Source organism: Macrobrachium rosenbergii, chromosome 2 (assembly GCF_040412425.1).
Source record: "Macrobrachium rosenbergii isolate ZJJX-2024 chromosome 2, ASM4041242v1, whole genome shotgun sequence".
Lineage (NCBI taxonomy): Eukaryota > Metazoa > Arthropoda > Malacostraca > Decapoda > Palaemonidae > Macrobrachium > Macrobrachium rosenbergii.
In genome coordinates, this window is record NC_089742.1 from 38,923,013 (window position 1) to 38,938,012 (window position 15,000).

At 33.4% G+C, this 15,000-nt stretch overlaps 2 protein-coding genes across 2 annotated transcripts in view; one reads left to right on the top strand and one right to left on the bottom strand.

Annotated features, from left to right (window-relative positions):
* LOC136845267 (protein toll-like) overlaps positions 1–15,000 on the bottom strand; it is a 98,912-nt gene that overhangs the window by 71,353 nt on the left and 12,559 nt on the right. The gene's annotated exons all lie outside the window — the stretch shown is intronic.
* LOC136845292 (uncharacterized) overlaps positions 7,906–15,000 on the top strand; it is a 17,733-nt gene continuing 10,638 nt past the window's right edge. Inside the window, exon 1 of the mRNA XM_067115475.1 lies at positions 7,906–7,988. The gene's annotated coding sequence lies outside the window, so the exon portion shown is untranslated. The remainder of the gene's footprint in view (positions 7,989–15,000) is intronic.

The following is a 15,000-nucleotide window of genomic DNA, read 5'->3' on the forward strand; positions in this document are numbered from 1 at the left end:
GTTCAGTTAAAATTTGAATAAATTACCTTCAAGAATAGGATCTTAAGGATTCTTTGAGGATTTATGTGGAAGATATGCTAATCAGAGTACTCGTGCTTTGTGTTTGTCAAGAAAATTTTCCTTCCCTCTGTTATCAGTTTTTTGTGTTGTTATAACTATTGCACATTATAAAATTCGTGTGTATGAGTAGATGGACCATTCTTGCCTAAAATTACAGTGAAAAATCCATCATGCTTCTGTTGAACGAAACAGTGAATTATGTATATGGTAGCCGACTGTTTTTGGTAGTTGAGAGAACCAGATGGTTGACACTTTCTTGAGTCATTTCTCCAGTGGGTAAAGGATATACAGTGATATATATATATATATATATATATATATATATATATATATATATATATATATATATATATATATATATATATATATGTATATATATAAAACATATATACATATCTATAAATATATATATATATATATATATATATATATATATATATATATATATATATATATATATATATATACACATAGAGGGAGAGAGAGAGAGAGAGAGAGAGAGAGAGAGAGAGAGAGAGAGAGAGAGAGAGCTGTTAAAATTTAAAAATCTGCTAAAAATGGTAAGGAGAAGAATGAAATGCGCAGAATTAAAGAAAGCGTTTTACTTCCGTATTATTATTTTTGGTTTTATCTTAATCCGCTTCCGCACTTTATTGCACGTAAAGGGATGGCGATACCAACAGAAATATGACGCTCTTCCGTTCTCATTTTGACTGATTTATATGACATTTAACTTTCAGATATATATAGAGTAACCATATATATATATATATATATATATATATATATATATATATATATATATATATATATATATATACATATACTAATATATATATATATATATATATATATATATATATATATATATATATATATATACATACATATACACACATTATATATATATACATATATGTATGTGTGTGTTGTTTGTGTATGCATTCCATGTCCAATAACCATCATCTGGGCCTATTATCTGAAGCCACGTTCGTAATTACATGTTTCGTGTCTTCCCGACCTAATTCATTATGCTCGGCCTCTAGACGAACTTCAGCATGAAGAGGAATGGTTCAGCTTTAATGTTATAACCAAGACCCGACACTGACATAATGATTTATTTGATTAAAATAAGGTTTCATACGAACAAACTTTTCTCCGCGGGTACCTTTGATGTGGCTACGAAATATCGGTGTATTTCAGTGTCTGGTTTCATGAGAGCTTTGTGGAGAAAATTGTTGATTTTAGTGATGCGACTTTAACGTAAATGGAAGCTTATGTAATCGTGATTATTCCAAGTAGGGAGGCACTGTTATACAGTGCGAACGACTCTGACGTGTAAAAAAGAAAATCGTTAAAGAATTTTGAAACAAGTCTCGGTTGATTTTGGTTCAACTCGCAATGGCTGACGAGAGACCGGAAAGCCATTAAGGTAACCTCGGATTGTAATATTGAGTCAGCCTGACCTTTGAGAAAACAGCTAAAGCTAGCTTCACCTGTGGACGGCTTCCCCTCTGCGTCAGCCACTTCTATCTTTCAAGCACTTTTTCCTCCGGATATGGAAGCCCTTTTCTGTAGACATATTCACTCCACCTGACTAGCTCTTTTCACTTATTCCTCTCCCCTTTCCTCCCAACACTTCCAGACTATACGCTTATCCCCCCTATATCTTCCTCCATCCTCCCTACATGATTCAACCATTAAAAAAACACTGTTCCTATGCCTGTATGTATGTGTGTGTCGTTTGTTCTCCACAGATCTGAAAAAAATTCTTAATTTTATGGCGCTGCAGATTTTAAATTTGGTGAATTTCACACCATGCGGAGACAGGAATACTATCGTTTTAATTTACGGCATATCACAAGAGTAAAATTATCATTATTATTATTATTATTATTATTATTATTATTATTATTATTATTATATTATTATTATTATTCAAAAAGATGAATCCTATTCGTATGGAACAAGTTTCACAGGCCATTGACTTGAGATTGGCTTTCTCAAAGAATCTGGTGTTCATTAGGAAGAGGAGAAGGTAAAGGGAAACACAGAAAGAAATCTCACTTATTAAAAAGAAACAGTAGATTAATAAATTAATAAATAGATCCAAATCTATCAAAATGCAAGGAGAATATCATTAGGGCAGTAATGCATTGCAGGTCATTATCTTGTAAACAAGTCTCATTATCCATGTACGAGATGGTTCCACTCTTGGTGGGTTCACAGCCCTTAGCCAGGCAATTCCTCGTCCTTGAGCGCCGTTCATAAATATTCCAGCCAATGATACAACATTATCGCAAAGGCAGTCGATCACAGACCAAAGAAGGAGACATTCGTTATTGACATTTAAATCAAACGAAGTAAAAAATCTCAGGAAGACATATTGATTCACGCAGCTCGCGAATTCACGAATTCCAAGTCAGGGGAATAAAAGACAGGAGCAACAACGCAACAAAGAGACGCAGAGAAGGGGAAGAAGAGAGAAGTGGGACGTAAGTGGAAAGGGGCTTGGAGGGAGGGGGTTAATAAGAGGCAGACTGAAGAAAACACGGGAAGCATCATTTGGCAGCATCCAAACATCTCCTCCGTGATGCCGCACTGCAGGAATATCAAGAAGAAGAGACCTACAGCAAACACACTCGCTCGCTCGCTCGCTCGTTCTGTTGTCTTTTGTGACCTCATTGTGACCCGTTACTACTTACACCAAACGGTTACGGTGAATTTCAGGCTTATATAAATTATATATACCAACAGCGTCTGGCTGTCATTATCGGTCACCTATCCAAGTACTGACCAGATACAATACTGCTTGACTCACTGAATAATTTACGGTATAGAAACTGAATTTTAGCATACGTTCCCACTTTTGAATTATAGAAACAATACCTCAAAAGGATGCGGCCGATATATCTTGATTACCTAGGAAGGAAATTAAAAAAATAAATAAATAAACCCTGGAATGTACGACTAAAATGCGTGACTGAGAACTTCCCGAAATTTTGGGGACATATGCAAATGGTTGACGCAAATGTATGAAGAGTCTGACTCCGAAATAAAGGAAATCCTGGAGAGGGTTAAGGAAAATGTGAAATGGAGAGATTCCCCGAAATTTTGCGGTACGTGCGGATGACTCAAATGCTTGGGAAATATAAGCTTTTTGTGGAGGTTTTAACTAACAACAGGTAATCTGTTGGATTAAAGTATTTTGTGCATTGCAAGTTTCACTATTTGGTGTTTAATGACACGGGTAATAAGGTGAGATATGTACATTTATCTTCATAATTTTAAACGAATTGGTCGATGCCGTAATCAAATTCCATTACACGTATGCTTGATGATTTCATGAGATACTGTGAAGTAATAATAGATTTCATACATTAAAGCTGGAGCAATGAGAGAGAGAGAGAGAGAGAGAGAGAGAGAGAGAGAGATGGCAATAAACACTGAGTGAGGCTAGTTTCCCTCTCTCTCTCCAGTCTGCAGAATAATTGAAATATTTCATTAATATACGTAATAGAGGGAGGTGAAATTATGTAAATTTTTTTTTCTGTCAGTTTACTTTATAACGAAAGATAAATTGAAGAAGACTGCAAGAAAGACACACACACATACAACCACTCTCAAACGAGAAACACATCCATACACACATATACATTTTATATATATGAAGATATAAATAGCCATATACACACTTTTTGTAAATGAGACCATGTATATATATATATATATATATATATATATATATATATATATATATATATATTATATATATAGTATATATATGTATATATACATACATACATATATATATATATATATATATATATATATATATATATATATATATATATATATATATATATATATATATATATATATATATATATATATATATATATATATGTGTGTGTGTGTGTGTGTGTACAGCCTTTCTAGTTTAGTGGCTACGTCCGTCGCCTACTGTTACGAGATCTAACTTCAAATCCTCAGCCACTTCCTCTACTATACATTACATAAAATATATTCTACAATTCCCAACGAGACCTCTTCATCTTGTCTTGACACTTTCCCTTACCTTACCTTACCCTCTTTGAATTACGCAGTCTGTCAATGACCCTCCCTCTCTCACCCTCTCCGCCACCACTACATGTCCCCACCCGCAACCCGCTTCATTGCAATCCAGGTACCCCGTGAGCGGGGAGGTGACACCTGTTCGACCAATTACCATTCGAGGCGTGTTGAGTCCGTAGAGTTCTTGGCGCCGCTGTGCCTTACCTTATTGAACTCGTAGCTGACTGTCATATAAGATGTGCTAGGAGATTGGTTTTGGATGTGATATATGCGTGTTTGCGTGTCGCTCATACAAATATCTTCATAATTAAGTAGACATGTGTAGATATATATTCATGCCTGTTTTTAAGCTTATACTCGTATACATGCAGGCACATATGCACTTTAAGATTTCACGCTGCCACACGTGCGTACACGTACACATACGCACAAACACACGCACGCACGCACACACACAACACACACTCATATATATATATATACATATATGTATATATAATATGTGTGTGTACACAAACACACACATATATATGGTGTGTGTGTGTATTAGCAAAAAGTTTATGTTTATTGAGAAGTTGCGTTAAAATGCCAAAGCTCCCTTAAAATGGTAGCATTAGAGCCAACCAGAATGGAACCATAACGGATATGTTTACTTCTACAAGCACAAGCACCATTTCTATTATCATGAACACTAGTTACTTGAATCTCATGAATGTCATGACCAGTATAGTACAGACAAGTCTCGTTAAAATACAAGAAATATATCTATAATTCACGAAATCGACTCCAAGCACAGAATCTAGTTCCTTTGACTCACGATAATACGAGTCACATCTCTCTGATTTTGGTAAAGAAACATTACTATGTTTTCTGGCTAAGAAAACAAAATTAGAATACCCGAAGTTAAGCCACATTAAGCCTGGTAATTACTCGGAAGGGTGACCACCCGTGAATGACAGTTGCAGTCGATACATAATCTCCTGAGCTCATTCCTTGTTACGAATTTTAGGAGTCTGGCCAGAGGCGCTATGGGTCCCAGTGAGGCGTGAGGCACCCTTGCCTTGGCCTCCGTCTCCCGCCAAGTCCTAGAAAGCAGTTATTTATTGTTCCCGCAGTATTTTCTTTTTTTTTTTAAGCGACTCGATTTGCTTGATAAAGTCGCTGTGTTGCTTATTGATTCGAGCACATGTGTGGGAGTCGCTCTGTGTTTTCCGTTCGCCTTTGTTACGCGATGATGCAAATCGTTCTGTAAGATTCCCCCCCCCTCCTTTTTCTGTCGTTGGTCCTCGTCTATTGCGACATGTTTTCATAACGCAAACTCATAAGTTTGGCCGCAGGATTGCACTGTTTGCGTGTACCCTGCCGCTTGCACTAGACAACTAGGGCTTGTTTTAAATTTTTAGTAAAGCGTAGTCCTCTTCTTTCTATCCTAGTTTGAGACCGCCGGGAATGTTACTGACTTTTATAGCACAGCTAAGTGTTACACATGCTTTTCGACCTGTTTTAATTTTATCTGTTATTTTGATGGTCGGTTTAAATAGATGTTATTTAGATTTTATCATTTACCTTCAAGGGCCCATTTCTTCCACTTCATTCCGTTGTTTTTGGCATATGAAAAAATGCAATTGCATAGTACCGTTATCAAGTATATCGAATACACATGTTTCTCTGCCGTATCTAATGCAAGATATTGCGATAGTCAAACGTGGAGTTCACGACCCGTAGGTTATCGATGTTAGAGTAAAAAGAAATATATAATCAAAATATACAGTAAGTATACCTTAGTCTTACCAGACCACTGAGCTGATTAACAGTTCTTCTAGGGCTGGCCCGAAGGATTAGACTTATTTTACATGGCTAAGATGCATATAAAAGATACGCTTCATTCTTCCATTATCTATCTTTCTCAACATTCATTTATGAAAATTTTCTTTTTTAATAAGTAACTCCTAGATCTTTCATCGTCTTTTGCCGTGTTGGGGAGGAAAGGTGTTGAACTATGGGTTGGTATTTTCAAGGTTCGTGGTTTGACCTGGCCTGCCACTCACCGGTCAACCCACCCGTAATGGATACCAATGTCAGTTGGGTTCAAGAAAAGGGACTTTATATATATGTATATATATAGATGTATATATACATAAATATATATATATATATATATATATATATATATATATATATATATATATATATATATATATGTACATATATATATAATGTACATATATAATGTATATATGTATGCATATATACATATATATGTATATATATACACATATATGTATATATATATATATATATATATATATATATATATATATATATATATATATATAATATATACACACACACTGACATTGACATCCTTCTTATGTCATCTTTCGCGATCAGTTATACAGCTGATGGAACCTGCTCTCTCAATTTATTGTAGCCCAAATTGATCCCACACAAAAGAAGCAAAAAATATATATATTTCCCTCGTTATGGGTATTGTAAGCTTTCATCCGCCTATTCATAGAAGTCCCAGAAATCAAGGGGTAAATTTGTACGTATTCAGATATAAATTCCCAACAATAACTGTCGAAAACAATGAAGAACGATGGGAGAAGGATGCCCTTTTGAACAGAACAGAATCAGGACGTGCTTGCATTGGGGAAGAACCTCACGTAAAGAGTTGGTTATTGCTAGCAATATAAGCTGGCCTGTTTGCCTTTGCTTTTTGATTTGTTTACAGTGTCCAGGTGTAGAGATATACGTACGCAGTCGACATACATTTTTTTCCATGCAAAGACCAATGGACAACCTAGTGTCCTTGTACAGCCCAGACCCGCAGACAACAAGAAGAGGTAAGGAGGCAGAAAATCCACGAGGCTAAAGACGGAAGGGAATCACTGAAAGAAAAGAATATCACGAAATGGGAAGGGTGATGTAATACCCTTTTGTAGCCCAGACCCGCAGAAGTCAAAATAAATGAAAAAAGAAGAGATTTGTTCAGGAGCTTTACTCCAATAATAATAATAATAATAATAATAATAATAATAATAATAATAATAATAATAATAATAATAATAATAATAATGGAGCAGTTCTGTTGATAAACAAACGGGCAACTTTAACTATAAAGACTTCGCGGAAAATAAACATAATGTTTTGCAGAGTATATATATAGATAGCCCGGCCATAATGCCACGATACGCTAATTTCGGCGTTTATAATTCGCACGGAGGTTCTCGCACTTTAAAATCATCTAAATTTGGCGTCATAGAAGTACGCCCGCCCACTCGCGAAAGGTGAAGGCCCCAAATATATATATATACATGTATATCAATTATGTCGAGCGACTTCCCGTAATTGGAGGTGACTCCAGGGAATAAACGAGACAGTATTTGCAATCATTTTCATAATTTATTCTTGAATCAATCAATCAATATACAGTACATATATATATATGTAGTATATATACATATATGTACATATATATATATATATATATATATATATATATATATAAATATATATATCCATCCAAGTTAGTTCCAGGATGGCAGTACACTCAATAAATCAGACAGACAGCCCAACTGCCCGAACTTGTCCGAGTACCTCATCCTTATCTGAGCAAGTGGTCGCAAGCAAATCAATGCAACGTTGATAAAGACTGATGAGGAATATGGCCCGTGCATTGTGGGAAGAAAGGGTAGGAATAGGGAAGAGTTAGGGAGGGAGGGATGGCATTACACGTCTGGCGCGTGGACGGTCACTCAGTAGTCGCTAGGCGCACGTGGCTGCGACAGCAACACTCTCTCAAGCCTTCCGCTCTTTCCATATCCTGCCCACGCTGTCTTCCCTCGACACAGGTACCGGGAGGGAAGATCGTTAGCCTGGTCGTGACTTGGTGCGTCCTTTCGACGCGATTGACGTCAGTGGTGGCGACGACAGTGACTCGAAGTGTGTGCTTGCCGGATTATATTTCCGATTTGATTTCCTACACGTCAGTGGAAACCTCCGCCGCTGGAGGATTTGCATCACGTGATCAATTCCCTCTCTTTCTCCCTCCTTCTCTCTCTCTCCCTTTTTAACATTTACGGGGCTTTGAAACGGCGGATTTGATGATGAAATCTAGTGCAATCGGACTGCCTTTCACCGCCGTGCTTGGAATCTGATAGGATTTCGCTTCATGAAACGAGAGCGGGAAACCATCGAGAAACTGGAGCGATCAGAACGGCGTTATTTGGAAGAAATTGGCGTAGTTTGAAAGGACCGGCTTCTGGAGTGCCGCAGCTGTTGTTAAGGGGAAAGTTTGTGATAAATCGATTGGCAAGCACGACGGTTTTCTGTGGTGATGGAAAACCGTTTTCTGTAATTACGGTGGGTGTGGTAAAAGGGGTAACCCGTCTATTGTTCTTCATCATCTTGCGGGCGAAGTTGTTCTCCTTCAATTATTATTATTACAGTTATGATTAACGTGTAAGAATGCATAATAATCAAGCCTCAAAGGTCATTAACTTGCAAATTCAAAAGTTCATAGAATGAAATAAATATGAAACAGAAGTAAAAGAAAACAAGGAGAATTCAAGGAAATAACATATAAACGACCATAAAGAGGGAAACGGCAATAGCTTAAGTTTTTTTTGTGTGGAAGAAAAGAGCTAATTGTTTGTGTGGTGTCTGATATTATTTGTGTTCCGGAAAATTTTGATGTTATGCACAAGAAACTATGTATACTGACATATCAGTTTTAGTTTGTGCTTTCCTCACTGAATAACAGAAATTGTTATAGAAATAATCACCAGTTTCCGTCGACGAAGATAAGTTAATATATAAACAGCCATTCATTTTTCCATTACCACCATTTTTTTAATCATTCATTTTTTTTCAACAGCTCATTTATTTTATTTTCCACCTGCAAAGGCTTCGTCCACCTTTAAAACAGTCCGCCAGTTTTATTTATTTACAAGTTGAAGGGGATGTGGGACCGAATATAACCTTGAAACCTACGCAATATGGAACTCTGCAATTCTGCAACGTGGGGCTGCAAATGCAATTGGAGCTGCATCGACGTCTCTGAAGTGTTTCGGACTTGGTTGTCAGGTCGAGTTGGGTCGTCTCAAATGTTCCTGGAGACACCGATCGATTTGCTTGCTCTGTTACTCGGGGGACTCAAGGGCCTCATTGTGACCGACTGTCACTTGCACGAAATTGCAAATGTTTGCTGAAAGTTTTTGACAAGCTGTTTATTTAATCATTTCTTTTTTTATTTATCTTTATTTGTTGTAGAAAGTTATAGCTTCCGACTCAATCTCAGCCCTTTGGTTTTAACCAGGCTGGTGCTACAAATTCTGCGGTCATCAATGCCCCCCCGCTTTTTTTTTTTAAAGAAAGCTTTTATGAAGACCTTATGAGGATGTTCACTTTTAAATGGTGTAGATGTTTACTTTGGTTTTGTTCATTTGCACAAAGTGAAAGAAATTATGAAATTGCTTTAAATGTCATTTATAATTTTTTTTTTTTTGTCGGCTCTTGAGTATACTTTTCCTTATGTTATTTGACACGAATTCAAAGTAATTTTATATTCCTCCTCTTTATTATTATTACTATTATTATTATTATTATTATTGGTATTATTATTATTATTATTATTATTATTATTATTATTATTATTATTATTATTATTATTATCATCCCTTCAACTTAATGTTAGGTGACATTGCAAATTTTCTCCTTTTCAGCTGCTATTATTTTGACCTTTTTTATCACATGCCTTTTCATCTCAATCCTCTTAGCTGTTATTATTATCATTATTATTATTATTATTAAATGTATTTCCTATTCTTCACTTAATTATTACTTTATAATGTGTCCTTTCACACAACGCAAGCCATTACATATTAATTTTCTTCTCTATTTTTAATTTTATAACAAATTACACGTGGAATTCCAGGCAGCGATTACACCTTTGCTTTCTATCAAAAGCCGAGTGTTGTGTAAGACAATACAGGAGCAAACCATTGATATGTGATACGTATAAAACCAGGTTATCTGACGAACGTTTGCACTTCAACCTCGACTGATTTGTGATGCAGTTAATTGCTTAATATACTTTAGTCTTATTTGATATCATCACTTTCTCGTGATCTTGAACGGAAAAATAAAGTGCGCAGTAATATGTATATAAGTTGCTATATACAGGAAGCTTTCGCCAACTTGATCAGTTGGTCTCTTCAGCTGACGAGGCCAACTGATCAAGTTGGCGACAGCTTCCTGTATATAGCAACATACATACTACTGCGGACTTTATTTTTCCATACTTTAGTAAAGTTGTGCTATATAACTACTACTACTACTACTTTCATGATGATAATAATAATAATAATAATAATAATAGTAATAATAATAATAATAATAATAATAATAATAATAATAATTAGCGTAGTTGTGCAAACGTGAGAGTGTGGCCTTGGGAAAAATGATGGAAATTCGAATCGATTACTTAATAAAATTTTAATTAAGCATAAATTACTTGTCACTATGTGACTAGCTAACACTGAATGCCCCAACTGGCTGTTATGTGACGAAATATCTGAGGGTTTCATGTAATACTTATTGGGACACTTAGGAAACCTTTCGAGATGGGAAGCTCAGAGATTCAGCCATCATACGTTTTCTCATATTAATGTGTTTGCGACTTTTTTTTTTAAACATTGCAATTTCTCTTTCCCTGTTAAAAGAATACGCCGCTGTCATATATATTCCGTTTGATTGTTATGTTTTCCTCAGAAATATTATGATGTTCGTTTAAAAGAACTTTATCGTAATTAAAGAAATATTCTGATATTTGTTTAAAAGAATTTTATCGCAATTAAAGAAATATTCTGATGTTTGTTTAAAGGATTGTTATCGCAATTAAAGAAATATTCTGATGTTTGTTTAAAAGAATTTTATCGTAATTTAAGAAATATTCTGATATTTGTTTAAAAGATTTTTATCGCAATTAAAGAAATATTCTGATGTTTGTTTAAAGGAATGTTATCGCAATTAAAGAAATATTCTGATGTTTGTTTAAAAAATTTTATCGTAATTTAAGAAATATTCTGATATTTGTTTAAAAGAATTTTATCACAAGTAAAGAAATATTCTGACGTTTGTTTAAAGGATTGTTATCGCAATTAAAGAAATATTCTGATGTTTGTTTAAAAGAATTTTATCGTAATTTAAGAAATATTCTGATATTTGTTTAAAAGAATTTTATCGTAATTAAAGAAATTTTCAGATGTTTGTTTAAAGGAATTTTATCATAATTAAAGAAATTCTCAGATGTTTGTTTAAAGGAATTTTATCATAATTAAAGAACAATTCTGATGTTTGTTTAAAAGAATTTTATCGTAATTAAACATTCTGTTTATTTAAAAGAATTTTATCATAAATAAGAATTCTGATACTCGTTTAAAAGAATTTTATCGTAATTAAAGATATATTCTGATGGTCTTTTAAAGGAATTTTATCGCAATTAAAGAAATATTGAGATTTTTTTTAAAGGAATTTTATCATAATTAAAGAAAAATTCTGATGTTTGTTTAAAGGAATTTTATCGTAATTAAAGAAATATGCTGAGGTTTGTTTAAAAGAATTTTATCGTAATTAAAGAAAGATTCTGATGTTTGTTTAAAGGAATTTTATCTTAATGAAAGAAATATTCTTAGGTTTGTTTAAAAGAATTTCATCGTAATTAAAGAAATATTCTGATGTTTGTTTAAAGGAATTTTATTTAATTTAAAAAGTATTCTGATGTTTGTTTAAAGGAATTTTATCGTAATTAAAGAAAAATTCCGATGTTTGTTGAAAAGAATTTTATTGTAATTAAAAAAAATATTCTGATGTTTGTTTCAAAGAATTTTATCGTAATTAAAGAAATATTCTGATGTTTGTTTAAAAGAATTTGATCGCAATTAAAGAAATATTCTGATGTTTGCTTAAAAGAATTTTATCGCAATTAATGAAATATTCTGATGTTTGTTTAAAAGAATTTTATCGTAATTTGAGAAATATTTTGATTTTGTTTAAAGAATTTTATCGTAATTAAAGAAATATTGTTTGTTTAAAAGAATTTTATCGTATTTTAAGAAATATTCTGATGTTTGTTTAAAGGAATTTTATCTTAATTAAAGAAAAACTCTGATGTTTGTTTAAAAGAATTTTATCATAATTAAAGAAAAATTCTGATGTTCGTTTAAAGGAATTTTATCGTAATAAAAGACATATTCTAAGTTCGTTTAAAAGAATTTCATCGTAATTTGAGCTTTTTTAGGCATACCCATTATTTTTACTGCTGGGGGACATGAGCAAGCTTGGCTTCCGTAGGAGTAGGCAAACTTGACTTTTAAATCATTCCGGAAATACAGAAGAGGAAAGGAAATTCCAGTCTTCAAATGAATTGCATGAAACACTGGAAGATTACATCCGAAGTATTTGCTTTTTTCCTCGCCTATTCAGTTCTCCATGACGAACTTCGATTTCTTTTCCTTCATTACAAAAAATTTTTCTTTTTTCTTTTATTGCTTGATGTTTTCTTTATATTCGCCTCTTTCTTTGTTAGATGTTTGTTATCATCATCTTTAAAATTTTCAATTCAACTCACTTTATTTCACTGTATCGGGTAAATAAACTGCCTATCTTATTCGTTGACTTACTTCTCTGTCCAAAGAGGTTATGTTCTTAGTTATTTTTATTTACTAAATGAGTTAAGCGTGAGTTTTTACGAAAATTTTAATGGCAGGCCTCATAATCCCTTCCACGCCTTACTAATCTAAACAATAACAGCCAACCGTGACTGTCAGCAAGTTATGACATTTTTGGATTGGTCAGGAATATATCTTATGGGCCAGTGGATTGCTCAGCCTAGATTTCGGAAGATAGAGTGTACCATACTTATTTATTTTTCCAGTTGAACTCACTGCTGACTGGTTAGACTAAGCTGCAGTAAATGCCGCAAATTCAAAATACCTGTAAAGGCTGCTACAAAATGGTAGAGGAAGTTATTATTTTTCAGTAATTAGGCATAAGTAAATGATGTGAAATAAGCGAATAAGATTTTACAGTTAAGCTGTCGATAAAAAACTGTGATGGTCGAAGAATATGCGCGTCGCTAAAATATATATGCGCATATTCATGCGTGCTCTCTGTCCTTTGGTGGGAGGAAACAGTCCTCAAATAGTGCTTGAGTATCTCTCCCTGAGGCCAGCGGTAGGCATAGCTATTTTACACTTGTAAGGTGCCGGGAAATGAAACAATAACATTCTGGCTGTGGTGTGGAAGTCTTCAAGATGGCCAGTTATGTTTGGCTTCCAACCCCCCTCCTATATATATATATAACACATTATATATATATATATATATATATATATAATATATATATATATATATATATATATATATATAATATATATATATATATATATAAGATAAATATATATTAAGTATATATATATATATATAATATATATATATAAAAATATATATATATATAATATATATATATAATATATATATATATATATATATATATTATATATATATATATACTGTGTATATATATATATATATATATATATATATATATATATATATATATATATATATATATATATATATATATATATATATATATATAAGTAAGTGTGAAATAACTTCAAGACAAAGACCAAATGCGCTACTTTCTACAAACAATTGCTTAAAACTGTACAGCAAATTAAAACAATACGAAAGTTCGGCATTAATCGAGGATTTCAATTTAAACTTATTATTCTTATCTTTCTCTAATACCATCAAGTCCCAAAGTCCCTTCCTTCTCTCCGAGAGTTTTCGAAACTTCACAGGGTTATTTTGGATCGTTTTTATTGCGCCGGCAAATGATCCGACTCGGTGAAATATTTGTTCCGCCTTATCCAGCCGGATCAGGATTGTGTTGCAAATGGAACAACTTTATGGAAAACTCGCTGCAAATTACCTTACGTGTCCCGAAGCGTGTTGCTAAGGGATCTGTTTGATTGATGATCCGGTCTGATTCTAATGTGACCAAAAATGTTTTTTATTGAAATGGAACGACTTCGAGAAAATAAATTCAGATAATTTGTGATTGGATCATTTTAAGAAAAAATTATCTTGTAAATGAACTGTTTCGATAAAAATATATTGCGAGTGAATCACTGTAATTAAGGGTTTATTTTATTTTATCAAATATCTCAATTATTTTGACGCAATATATTGTGGGAATGAATCTAATTAATAAAAAATATATATTGTAAATGAATCAACATGATGAAAAGTGCTGTTGAACTGCATTAATCATCTAAAAGAACGATACTGATGAATATACTTGATAATAATATTTTGCAAGAGAAAAGACTCGGTGAAAAGTAATACAATGAAGTGATTCAAGTTGTTTTGGAAATCCGCTTCATTAAAAGGATTTCAATGTGTTGTAAATGAACTGGTTTGACTAGCAGTATACCGTAATTGACCTGACGTGATCAAAAGTGCATTGTAAGTGGACCAACTTCGCCGAAAGATCGTTGTTAATTAACCAATTTGATCAAAAAGTGTTTTGCGAATAAACCAACTTGATGGAAAGTGTTTAGTCTGTGGAGTAACTTGATCCTAAATGCGTTGGCACTTCGGTCAACCTGATGAAAAGTGTGTTGTGGATGGATTGCATGTGTATATTGTCTACTTATTTATTTATTTATTTATCTACTTATTTATTTGATTAATTGCTCTCTGGCTAGCCTACCCTGTCGTCAAAACTACAAACTATACAAATAAAGGCTGCTACAAATGAAAGAAAAAGCTTAATTATTTTTCAGTAAATGGGCG